The following is a 12,613-nucleotide window of genomic DNA, read 5'->3' as shown; positions in this document are numbered from 1 at the left end:
AGGAAAACTGCAGAAAAATACAGAGTTGCGTGTATTTTCATTCAGGTTAATTTAATGGATAGGAAAGAAGAAGAAAATAAGTCGTGGAGTGGAAGAATATAAATAATCCATTGTGAAAGCCTGAACATGATACTGAATTTTCACATCTAAAAGTAAATATGAAGGATTCTGACTCTGCAGGAGTTGCTCTGTATCTTCCAAGTGCTGTCAATATACCATAATTTTAAATGGTTCTTGTTCCTTGCTAAGCAATTGTTCATAAAACCCACGTGCTGCTACTCACACGCTCCCTCATGCTGGCCTTCTGGCCTGTTTATTGAAGGAGGAGAATATCCTGGACATGTGCGTGTATGATACCGAACAAATGGATTCACATGGCAAAATTGCTTTCCTAGGGATACAGAAAATAATCTGCCTTGGCACCAGAACTCATCTTCTGTTTATCATTAATGGTATGAACATAGTGAAATGAAATTGCTTTCAGGCATGATGCAGGAGCAGTTTTTAAATTCAAGGGTACTCTCGGTGTGGATTCAGTACTTTTAATCTCACTGGTTATTCTTGTTTCCAACAGAATGTGAATGAACACTGAAATGTTTGGACCGTCCCTTTGGCTTCTACAGTCTGAGGCTGTATTTATCCCAGGAAGATGGTTTATAGCAGGGGAAAATGATTTGTCCCTGTTGCAGCTCCGTGTTTTGATTTCGTGTTACTTGGATCCTCTGTAGGCTTAATATTCAGGGACACGACTGGATGCATGTTACATTTACTAGAAAGACTTTTGTTGATTTAATGTGGGCTTTGGTTTGGGTCCTGAGAGTGCAGCAAATGAGGGCCATAATAGCCCTTTCTTCCTTTAAGATACTCCAGAATGCACAGAAATACACACTGGGGAGCCTGGAGATATGTGTGTGGAATAGAGGCTTATCTAAGTTCAAGAAGAGGAAGATTATATTTATCATAAAGCAGTTGGGAAAAGCTGTGTGCCCGTTAATCAGACACTATATCTTCTCCTTTATCTATAGAAGTGATAGCTGGAGAAACACTGATGTGCCCTTGTCTGTGAAGCCTGCTTTGCTGCCTCAGAATGGAAAGTCTCCAAAAACTGTGAATGAGCGACACCAAAGTGGTCATTAACTTTATAGACTAAATCACCTTCATTAAGTTTCATTTGGCCAAATTAAAGGTCTTTTTATCTTTCTCAAGCATTGCTTTAAAAAGAAACAATTAACATTACTACTCTGGGGCCCTCAGCTCAGACACTGCAGTCCCAGAGATAGGATGCTGTCAAAATTTACTGCCTGTATCATCTGAAATATTAATATTTTATTTGAAATACTTTGGATAAGGCCTTCTTCTCACGGTATGTTAGAACTTAATGATCATGGTTTCCTAAATAATTTTATGCCATTTGGTGCTTTAGTGAAAAGATGAGGGCATCTCAGATGCATCAAGCAAATGCATTGTGCCAATTATTTAAATTGTTCTTTGAGTCACTCATACCATATCTCTGCAGTTAATTAACTTCCACACCTGTCTTCTGCTAGAGAATCCCCCCTATCTATTTCTTGTCTTTACAATTCTGCTTTGTGTGTTGCTCCTTCCAATACTGTGTTTGCTGTAAATCTGACAAAGGTGAAAAACGATGATGACTGCAGATGGACAACGATGACAACTGCAGGTGGCAAATGGGGGCTGGAATCATAATGGGAACAATTTCAAGGACTATTCAGCCATTATTTGAAGGAAACATTTAGATACCAGTGTGGGGTATGACAGTTCTGGCCTACTAGATGAATAATAAGGAATTTTTTTTTGTGGCTGATGGGGTCTATTCAAATAACACTTTGCTTTGTGCACTCAGTGTCAAAGAAAGGAATGATGAGGAAGCAGCAGTGGGACTAGGTGGGCAAGCTGTGTGACTTGAGAAGCCTTGGCAGGAAGGAGCCTGTTGAAGAAATGACTCCTACTCTGCTAGAAAACTCATGTGGGAGCTAGCCTTGGAGCCAAAAGGGAGGGACAGTTACAGATTTAATAGAAGTAGGAATGGGTCTTTCAGTTTTGCTTAATGAGATTGCTGTCCTTTAAAGTACCCCGGGTTGAGGGGGACCTGTTTTATGTCTGACTCTAGAAGTGGCTGGAAAGCCTCTCTCTAGGTGCTAGGGAAGGCTGAAGGCAAAGGAATAGAGATGTGCACTGGTGATCTTCAGGAAGAAAAAAACAAAAAACAACTTGTGTTAGGCGATGGCCAGCCCTTCTGATCATTGCTTCTTACCAGGTTCAATTAGTTTCTGCTAAAAGTTGCAGAGAAAGACATAGACTGGCAGAACTGAATTGTGGTTCACAAAGGAAAACTGTTTGTGGTCCACATCCATGTTGAGAAATTGAGCCAAAAATTAAGAATTTCACTTGTCTATTAGCTCATAAGAAATCTTCAGGAACTGTAGGTTGGACTTCTTTCCAAGACGTATTTTTCAGAAAATATTTGGTGTTATCCATTTTTGATCTAATTCAAAGCTCATTAAAAATGTCATGGCTTAATTGACATTTAATATTTTAAAATCTGTCTTTCCTCTGCTACACATGTTCAATAAAGCCTTATTGCTTTGTTCCACAGCAGAAATTGTGTATGACACGGAGTGCGTGTGACTAATTTGGTTGTGCTATTTTCTTTGTGGATCTAGCAAAGTGCTTGTCAAAAGGTTTCCTGTTCAAGAGTGTCCTTCTACAGTAGTTCCCTACTTTTAATTTCAGATTCTATTGTTTTCTGTACATTTAGCTGATGAAATGGAATCAGCCATCTTGTTTCTTTCTCTTTTGTCTTTGGAATCACTAAATTAAAATAGAGATTAGTGCTGTATTTTTTAACTAAGAACCTTTGTGAGAGCTGACAGTTGAAAAATTATTTTTCTATTTTAATTTTTCACAATTCTCTGAAATGGCTGCAGGCTTTGGAGTACACCTGTGAGAGTGCAATTATGTCGCATTGAGCTAAGGACCACTGGTGGAATTGCTTGAAGCGTTATTTAGTAGTATTGCAGTCTCTGAGCCTTGAACTCTTCAAGATGTAATATGAGTAATCCTGTGCTATTTCCCACTTTATCTAGGTGCAGCATTATTATAGCTGCAGCTTTCTCATTATAATTGTGCTAATGGAGAAGTGGGGAAGGAGGGAGAAAAATGAGAAAGATAAATGGCAGGAAGAAACTCCCTTTCCCAGTAGGAAAAAAAGAGACAAAATTTTTTTGTGATCTCATTCTTTGTGATGGTGATGCTCAGCTGAGAACAGAGGATACTTGTCCTAAAAGTAAACAGCATCAGTCTCATGGGTACCAACCATGATGACAACTTGGAAAAACTTTCTGTGGACATCTCCTCCTCACATGTTCTCCCTGTGTTGTGCTTACACTGATGGCACGAGTAGTGGGAGACAAAGGTGACCAAAGGTGTAAATGTACTAAAAATAAGGTCAGCATAAGGCTTGGAAGGCACGCGGCACAGCTGACACAGGCCTGTGAGCTGGTGACAGCAGCTCATTAAAAGAGGTAGCAGAATCTGTTAGCAATTGCGAAACTGGTCAGGAATCCTTGTTGTTAGTTTTCTTGCATGAGGTCCTTCTTGCACACTTTAACCCCTCATTTGGGAGGAATTATGGAGTTTGTCGTATCAATGTTCAGAGGTTGTTGACCCCTCTTATGAAGCACTGAAGGATGTTTAGGCTGAAAAGCCCCCTTTCCAAGCCATTTGCAATTTGGCTACTACAGCTACTACTTCCTCAATTGGGCATTTCCTTTGCTCTCAATAATGGTTTAAATCCAGAACCTGTTCCAGTTCCAGCTGTGTTAAGCAAGCTTAATGGCTCTTTTTTTAAATGCTGTTGAGAAGGACTGCTTCTGGTGGCTTACATTCTCAGATAACTGTTTATTTTCTTGTCATTTTCAGTTCACTGGCTGAAGAAAAATGGCTCTAATAAACAGTCGCAACTGTTGGCCTGGCAATAAAACCTCATCTGCTTGGGGCCTTGCACAATGTAGTCTCCTCAACAAATCCAGGGTGCTGCGCAGACACATGTCCTTGTTTTTCACCAGTAAGGTAGGGAGGTGACGGTGATCTTGTGCAACAATTTTGCACCCTTTCTGTCTGTGAAGGTTTCTCTTTATGTTCTCATTATTATTAAGTCCTGCTCTCTTGGGTTCAGCAAGTTGGTTTGATGGTGGGTAGACTGACTGTTCAAACAGATCGTAAAGAATGATCAAAAAGTAGAGGGCAGGTAGATAGAGGAGGAAATGTAGTTATTTCCAGGGAGCTCCATTGGTTATGTACACACGTCATATGGGTAATTCATAAAAGAAAAATCTCTCTGGATGTAATTTGAAGTAAAAAAAAAAAAAAGGTACAATTGAACACATACGACTGTTAGCAAAGGGTGCCCCCAGGCAGCCCAGCTTTTTAATCTTGATTTTATTCATTAAACAGAATGTAAATAATGTACTGGCAAGCTTAGAAGGCAGAAAAAACTCAGTTACCTGCAACTTTTATGTGATGCTGAGGAACCGATTTGTCCAGCTAACTGAAATGGTGCACAGAGCTGAAGAGAACTTGGTCATTGTTTTGGATACAATTTCTGAAAAATATTGTTTGACATGCAGATGTCAGAATCGGAGGAGGGATGGAAGAACGTTATGCTCACAGAAAATACTAATTTTTCACGCAGTACAGTGAACCCTTTGATTTTTCATTTAGATGCAACGTTACTTAAGTGAAGAAGTATCTAGATAAATCTTCAGTCACGAGAGTCTAATTAAGTTCTAATTAAATGTGATAAATTCATGAAAATATGCTGCTGTGCTTTGCATTTGCTATCAATGTTTAGGTCATACAGGAATCTGTGAAATGTGACTGAATAGCATCTCAGTAAGCATCAAACTTAAGAAAGTGAATGGAATGTAAACAGGCAAGAAAAACTGTGAATTGCATCTGGAGAATGAAAAACCTCTGGGGAAAGTCCTGCTGTAAATAGGAGTAATGTTGGATGCAACACAATATTATGTGGCCAAGAGTATTACAGATTGAGGATATTGTTACATGGTTAGCCCCTAGCTTGATAGCTTACTCGTGGATATTCTGCTGCTGCCTCAAGTTCTGAGTAATAAGAGGTAGGACAGAGGAATGACTAAGCAGCCTTCTTTCCCACAGAGATTTGACTGTCTAGATAATTGGCTGACAATCTGATTTATGAATAAAATTTTCTTGATCTGACTGGCAGGTTAATAGTTCTCCAAACTGCCAATATCTGGCTATGGACTAGTTGGCTGACATTGATTGTTTCACAGGGAAACCTGTAGCAGGACCAACATGTTCTTGCTGTAGCCCAAACTAGTCCTGACTGCGGTTTGCCTAATAGCTGGTGAGTGATTGTCAGTGATTTCAGAGAAGTTCCTTCTGCTAAGACATAAAAATGAGAGGATGGAGAGTGGAATCTCTTCAGTAATCCTGTCATAAGACTAATGATGACATGCTGTAGATGAAATGTCTTGAACCTGAGTCACTCAGATATTGTGTTATACATCAGTCTTTTTTAGCATAATTTGTTTTGTGGGTTTTTTTTTGTTTGTTTGTTTTTTGTTTTTCCTTCTCAAATTGTGTTTTGTATGAAACCGTTTGGCACTTTTAAAGATATTACCACATGAACCCAAGAATCCATGGTCAAGAGCCTTCCATATAACAAATTCCGAGAATAGGAAAATGTAAGTGCTTTTCTAAGTGCCCATTTTTAACCCTTCTCTGTGAATAGCATATATATATATATATATGTATGTATACATATACCATTCCCTAAACCCTATAGGTGGTATCTCTATAGAAACATGAGAACTTTTGGCCTTGTGGATGAAAACAGTGGTGGGCGTGGGTGAGGACTTATGTCCCACCATATTGCAAAGAAGGGATAAATCTCAATTGAATGGCTGTTTTAGGCTCTGAACAGAGGGAAAGAAGTTGGAATCTCTGTGTCTTAGCACTACAGAAACCTCTTTTGTGCTATGGCTGAAATAGGTGACGATTGGTATCGTACGTATCAGGGTTATTGGTAGCAGGTTGGTGCTGGAAGCCTGAGAAATGAATACTGAAGTTTTAGCAGCTGGGCATAAGTAATAGAAGTATATGCTTTCATTAAAAAAAAAAAAAAAAAAAAAAAAAAAGAAAAAAAAAGAAAAGAAAAAAAGAAAAAAATGAAAATAATACCGCATAAACCAACACATGAGAAATGTAGAAATACACTGCTAGAATACCAGCGCACAGCGGCAGTAGCCTCTTGAACAGAGGCACTAAGGCTTCTCTCTTTTTGACTATGGAACTAATTAGCTGTTGCTACTTCCAGTTTTTAACCTCGGTCTATTGCTTCATTTCATTTTTATTCTGTCTTTAATCGTTGCACGTCCATCTTGGCTTTATGTGGCATCCAGGCTTAAAATCCTATGAATGAGTGAAAGAGCAGACAGGAATGCCTCCAAGCTGAGCATACCCTGTGTGAAGGTTGTTTTCTATGGAATCACTGTGGACACCCAACAGAGACAATTAGAATATATCTACTCCAAAATATCCTCTGGTATAACATTGTCGACTAGCTAATTAGAGGCACTTTTACAGCCCGTGGAGATCATGAGACCGCACTGCCATCTCAGTAGAAGGGCACACAATAGGCCAGAAAATACTTTGTTGCTTAGCATACGAGGGCTGAAATCTGGCAGTGGACTTGCTCTCTTTCAAAGCTAGACCCTTCACTTCTTCACACTGATGGCTCATCTGGTTCGTGGGCTCTGCTGTCCATTATGGCCCTCATTATCTTCTGTTGCATTTCTATTGCAAGTGTGCCTTAAAGAGAAATTTAGGTACTGAACACCTTGATCCTGTCTCTCAGCATATACTTCTGTATCACTATCTGGTGTGTTCCTGTGGATCTCTATGCTTTTTCAGTCACCTTTTCCAAATCGTTTGTGTGTGAGCTTTGAAGTATTTCTCCTGCTTTCTTTTTCCATCAATATATGAAATTCCAAAATGAAAATTAGAGATGGTTATACAGCTAATGCACGTTTAACAGATAGTAACACAGAGCAACACTTGAGATGAGAAGTTACTACCAAAGCCCGTTTTTGAAGTTACCAACTGGAATTTAGTCAATCAACAAAGTACTCATTGTACATTGTGAGAGTTTAAGCTGATTCAGACTCCTTAGCACATGATTAAAAGGAGCAGCATGTTTATAAGGCTGTAGATTTGGGGCCATTTTTTGTTATGTACCTCAGCACCATGTGCTTCTGGGTGCTACTTCATATCTGTGTACGTGGACTCCAGCAGTTATCGGAGCCACATCTCAGGCTGGGAGTGCTGCTGCCTGTATCTCAACTATAGAATATAGAATTAGGTCCTGAAAATATTAATGGATCTGTGCTAATAAGAAGAGGTGGTAGAGGCTGAAAGAACTACTTTCCCGACAGCTTCCTTTAGTATTACAAAATGTGTGTCTGGAGAGGCAGCACGGGGACTCTTTCAATAAATCTGGATTGGCCCTTAGCCAGGAGAAGTTATCATTGAGCTCAAGGATCTGGGCTTCTCCTGAGGAAATAAAAAAACATACTCTCGTATTTCTAGCTGCACAGTTTACATTAAATTAAAATATGTTTTATCCGTTTAGCTGTCTGAATAATAAAAGCTGTATACAGCTGCACTAACGCTGTGCTGTGCATTCTAATGACAAGCTTGTGACTATAGCAGAATTGCAACTGCACTTCAGATGTTTCTTAATTTATCCCAAATATTTTATTAGGGCTTTTTTAAAGTATGCATGCCAGAGAGGGAGGTGAAAAGAAGAGTAAATAGCATTTAAGATTTTAATAATTCTTTGTTAAAGAGATTTAATGTAAGGGAAATATGGAAATTGTATGTTTTCAGACTGACAAGTGTAATCATTTTGCCAAAACATGATTCAAATAACTGTCTAAATATTTGGAGTGTCTTCTAATAAAAATATACTCAACCTGTTTTCCCCACTCCTATTAATTTGAAAGCAAAAATGACATACAGTTCAAAGGAAGTCATTAAATCAGAAAGGACCACATTGTTCTCTCCTGGAAATCATGATTTAGTATTCAGCCTATAGTCTTAAACATTTGTGTATTTTGCCAGCTGTTTAGCAGCTTGAGGCACTTTGAATATATTCAACAAAATGACAATAAGACTTGGGCAAAGTAAGATTCATTAGTGGAAACAACAGAATAAAGTAGACAAGTAAGACAAAAAAGGGAAGGAAAAAGGAAAATGGCAAACTCCCTTCACTGCAGTTTTCCCCCCAGTTTGAAAGGAGTGCATGTATTTAAATGGAAGAGGCAGTCTGTATGCAGGGGAAAGCCTGCAGAGTAAGAACTGATACTTACATATGGCTTACTGTCCTTTTAACGGTCTGTGGGAAGAAACTGGCCACTTTTCCCCACAGATATAATAAAAATAGGTTACAAAGAACACAGAGGATTATTTGCTTTAAAAAATAACAGCTGCCTGCAATATTAGATCATAACAAAACTTTAGGCCACTGCCATTGTTTATGGAAGCAATGGATGAACTGGGAGGAGCAGTGCTGGGATGCACCACACACTGTGACATGTCATGTTCAAAAAGATCTTTGACAAGCAAGGACTTATTAGCATCTGAGCTCTCTACCTGTGGTTCAGTATGCATGTGGCTTTTGGCTGTCTGGTTCTAACACTGCTGTATAGTTTGTGAAGTGCTGTATGTGGATATGTGAAGTAAATGTTCTGAATAAAAAAACAAACAAAACATATTGCATAGTTGTCAGAAAATTGGAATCAGAATGTTGGATCAGAATTCTTCAAAACACCATTAACTAATTATACCATGAAGGTTATGTAGTAAGATGTGCTGCCACATATCTGTAGAAGCCTATTTCTCTCTTCAAATGTAGAGTTCAGATTTCATCCCACAAACAGTTGAGGTTTGTTTCAGTCGTTTAGCCTTGAAACCTGAGTGATCTCTGATTTGAGGAATGTAAATTATGGATCTCTTTAAACTAAATAGCAATTCTATTTACAACACTTCATCTCTTTACATGCAGAGTACTGCTGCACACACACACACACACACACACACACGCCAGTGCTTCTGCTGGCATCTGACTGCTGTTCTGAGAGCTGCTGAAATGCACCAGATAACCAGGAGTTGTGCTCACTGTGACAGATGTCTCACATGCACCCATAAATGAGGGGTGAAAAAGAATACCTGCTTAGCTGGCTGCGTTTCTCTCTTGTTTCCAGCTCAGTGGGATCTCTGTGAGTCTGTGTATAAGACTGCATTTGAAGATGACTCCCAGTGCAATGGAAACACAGAGCTACATGTCTAGATAGTTTTATTATTGAATTAAAATGAAGGAAATGAACTGAAGGTAGAAAATATTAGTTAACTAGCACTTGCCTTTACCAAGGCAGAAGGCCACTCAGAAGTCAGGAAAGCCTTTTGGAGCTTGACACTGCCAGCCATCGGATGTCACTGTTGCACTGCTCAACTCCCACGGCAAAACCATTTCTTTAGTAGAAAATTCTCTATCTTAAGGAAGGCAAAATAGAGATAAATAGGTAAGAATTAGAGGGAGATAGGTAGGGTTCTGAGTGAGATTCATCTCTGTGTGTAAATTGAAGCCAGTACCTTAAAGAAGATTGAAACAAGGTAGGTAGTTTTTTTCTTTCAGCTGCATTGAAAGAGGCAGAGTCCATCAGGGCATGGAGGCAAGGAACTGCCTCAGTCTAATGAAGGAAGGAGATGAATGTCTCCGTGATGGATCCTAGCACTGAGAGACCAAGGCACAAAAAAAGCAAAGAGGGAGTAGACCATGTAGAATACTTCTTCCTTAACCTGGAGTGGGGGAACTTTTCCTTTAGAATAGGAGCATTTCATCACTCTTGAGTTTCCTTCAAATCAGTGAAAACTGATCAGTAATCAGGTGGTTACTGCATTCTTTTTTCTGTGATTTGATATACATATACATATATATGTATATATGTACACAGGAAGATCAGTTGCAATGGCTAGTTTTGAGATCTATATCAAAACTGTTTGTTAATAAAAACATTAACAAAACATAAAAAACATTATTTTTATGTTTTGTCTTTCTTCAGATACATCCAGGAGAATTTAACCTGTTAGGGTGACCCAGCTTGGTGACAAAAGAATTCAAATTGTTTTACATATGAGTATTATCTGTCCAAAAAGCTAGTATGCAGATTCCTACATTTGCTTGACATTCATGGAGTTGACATGCAAAATTCACAGTCGTTAGCATGTTGTTTTTATTTCTTGAAAACCCATTTTTTCTCATCTTGTGAGACTCAGTTCTAATTTTCATTGGGTTTTTAGCTTCTGATATTAGGAAAAAAAGATACCTCATAGGAATAGTAAAAAGAAACTCAGCTATTTTTGTAAAGGACTGTGGTTTCATCATCTTTTGTTGCTATATTTTGAGTCTTAAATTATACATATTTCTTAGGTTATATTGATCTCTACTTGCTCACATAAAAAGTTGATAATAATCGAGGAAAGTGAAGGGAGGTGAGAAAAGGTCAGCAGAAATTATTGATGAAAACACAGAAAGATTGATTAAGAGCTGGATAAATAAAAGCAATTTGCCAAAATGATGATAAAACATGAGTGTATTAAATATATAAGAAGAATGAAGGATAACTCATTTCAGAAAACTTTACTGCTTACACAAACTGTGCACAAGAACAAGTGTGCTAGCAAACAACAATGAAATAAAATTGAATAAAACAGTATTTACCAAAGTAACAAGTGAACTATTCTAGATGGTGGAAGAGACTTGAGGGAGAAGGTCAGATAAATAGCTTTTAAAACTGAGCATAGGACAAAAACTGAGTGTGGTACAAAAGCTGGCATTAATAGATTCAGTGGACAGAATTCATACCATTCTTCATTTTGAGGAAAGTGTGATGTTCTAAAACTTTTGTACTTTTGCACCTTGCTAATTTTCATTCCACTTTCATTGCAACTCATTGTTTTTCCTGAAAGAAGAACAAGACTGAAGGTAGCTGATCTCACTGTAGCCTCCAAAAATAGGCTTGTTGCTGCCAATGTGATTACAGTGGAAAGCATTCAGAGAACTCAACTTGGAAATCTTTAATAGGAAAGATCCTTTCTGAAAGACAAATTAGAAGCATGGAAAAGAGAGCTCTGTAGTAAACCTAGATATTCCACTAGGCTTGGGAGCATTTTTAAAGAACTAAATATCTCAGATCAAAAGATGCAATTCCCTCAGGCATTTTACTATTAGAGATGTGATTTCTATCTGCCACATTCAGGAGCAGATGGGAAAACACCCAGGGGTGGAAGCAGAACCAATGCCCACATACATGTCCTCACGAGCAGCTTATGCAAAGAAATCTGTGTTCTTTCTTTACCCTGTGTTTCAGTAGTTAATTCTTCTCATATATTTGCAACTAGCTGAGAAACAACTAAGATGCTGGCAATGAATGGTAAGAAGAGATGGGGAGTAGCTGGCCAAAAACTTGATGCTGGCTCTGATCTGTTAGCTCATTGACACAGTGAAGTACTTATCAGACGTGTTCCTTTGAATTTGCAGTACAGAAAACTAGAGACCCTACCTTACTTTTATTGAAAAGAGAATGAAACTCAGTAGTCAAAATGAAAATGGTGACCTTAGTTAGCATCTGCACATAGTTTTGGGTATGTATATGTGTGTTCATGTGTTTCTTTTTCATCCTTTGAGAGACAGAGGACAGTGCTAAAGAGTTTGGGTTTAAAATCAAAATCTCATACTGTGAGAGCCAACACGACTATGACAAAATTGGCAGTCTGACATTTGGTAGCCTGTCAAAGCATGCAGAATTTTCTCAAGAGAGAGCTTTACCCAATAATGACAAGTATCAGCGTAAAGTATAAGATGGTATAGTGTGCTGTACTCGGCATGGGAGTGTGATGGCAGTGGACAGAGAATTTAGTTGTGAGAAGTAGGAACAGTTCAAATTTCACATGAGACTGCAAATGTTGTCCTTGACCATGTACTATAATGAAAACAATAACTGCCAACAGCACGTTCTCCATACATGGCTGTTGAGGAGACAAGCTTGAATTAATCTGTAGGTAATAATTTTTTTTTTGAGCTGATAATTACTGGACAGAATGTTCACGTTACAAAAGACTGTTTGCTGATCTAAGCTGATGCCTTTTTTTTTCCTGACTAGATCTGGAGAATCTTAATTGCCTCCTTGTATTGAACTTGTTTTGCTTTCCAGTGTGTTACCAAAAGCTTCCCTCTCTGCTAATGCTCAGCTGTCTGCTCTGCTCTTACTACATTTTAAGCTACATATACATGCAGCATATATATACAGAATTTGTATTAAGACAGACAGTTTTCTTTCATTATAAACACAGTTATTATTAAATGTGTCAAGGAGCCTGTTGCAAATGCTTTATGTGTATGCAAGTATAAACAAGAGGAATTCCTAGATAAATGTATAATGATTAGGCAGGAACCTTTAACTGAGCCAAGGAAGATTGCAGATGTACGTTC

The sequence above is a fragment of the Coturnix japonica genome, chromosome 18 (assembly GCF_054131305.1).
Source record: "Coturnix japonica strain WE chromosome 18, WE-NBRP24, whole genome shotgun sequence".
In the NCBI taxonomy this organism is placed as follows: Eukaryota; Metazoa; Chordata; class Aves; order Galliformes; family Phasianidae; genus Coturnix; species Coturnix japonica.
The sequence above is the reverse complement of the archived record's forward strand: the minus strand, read 5'-3'. Positions refer to the sequence as shown.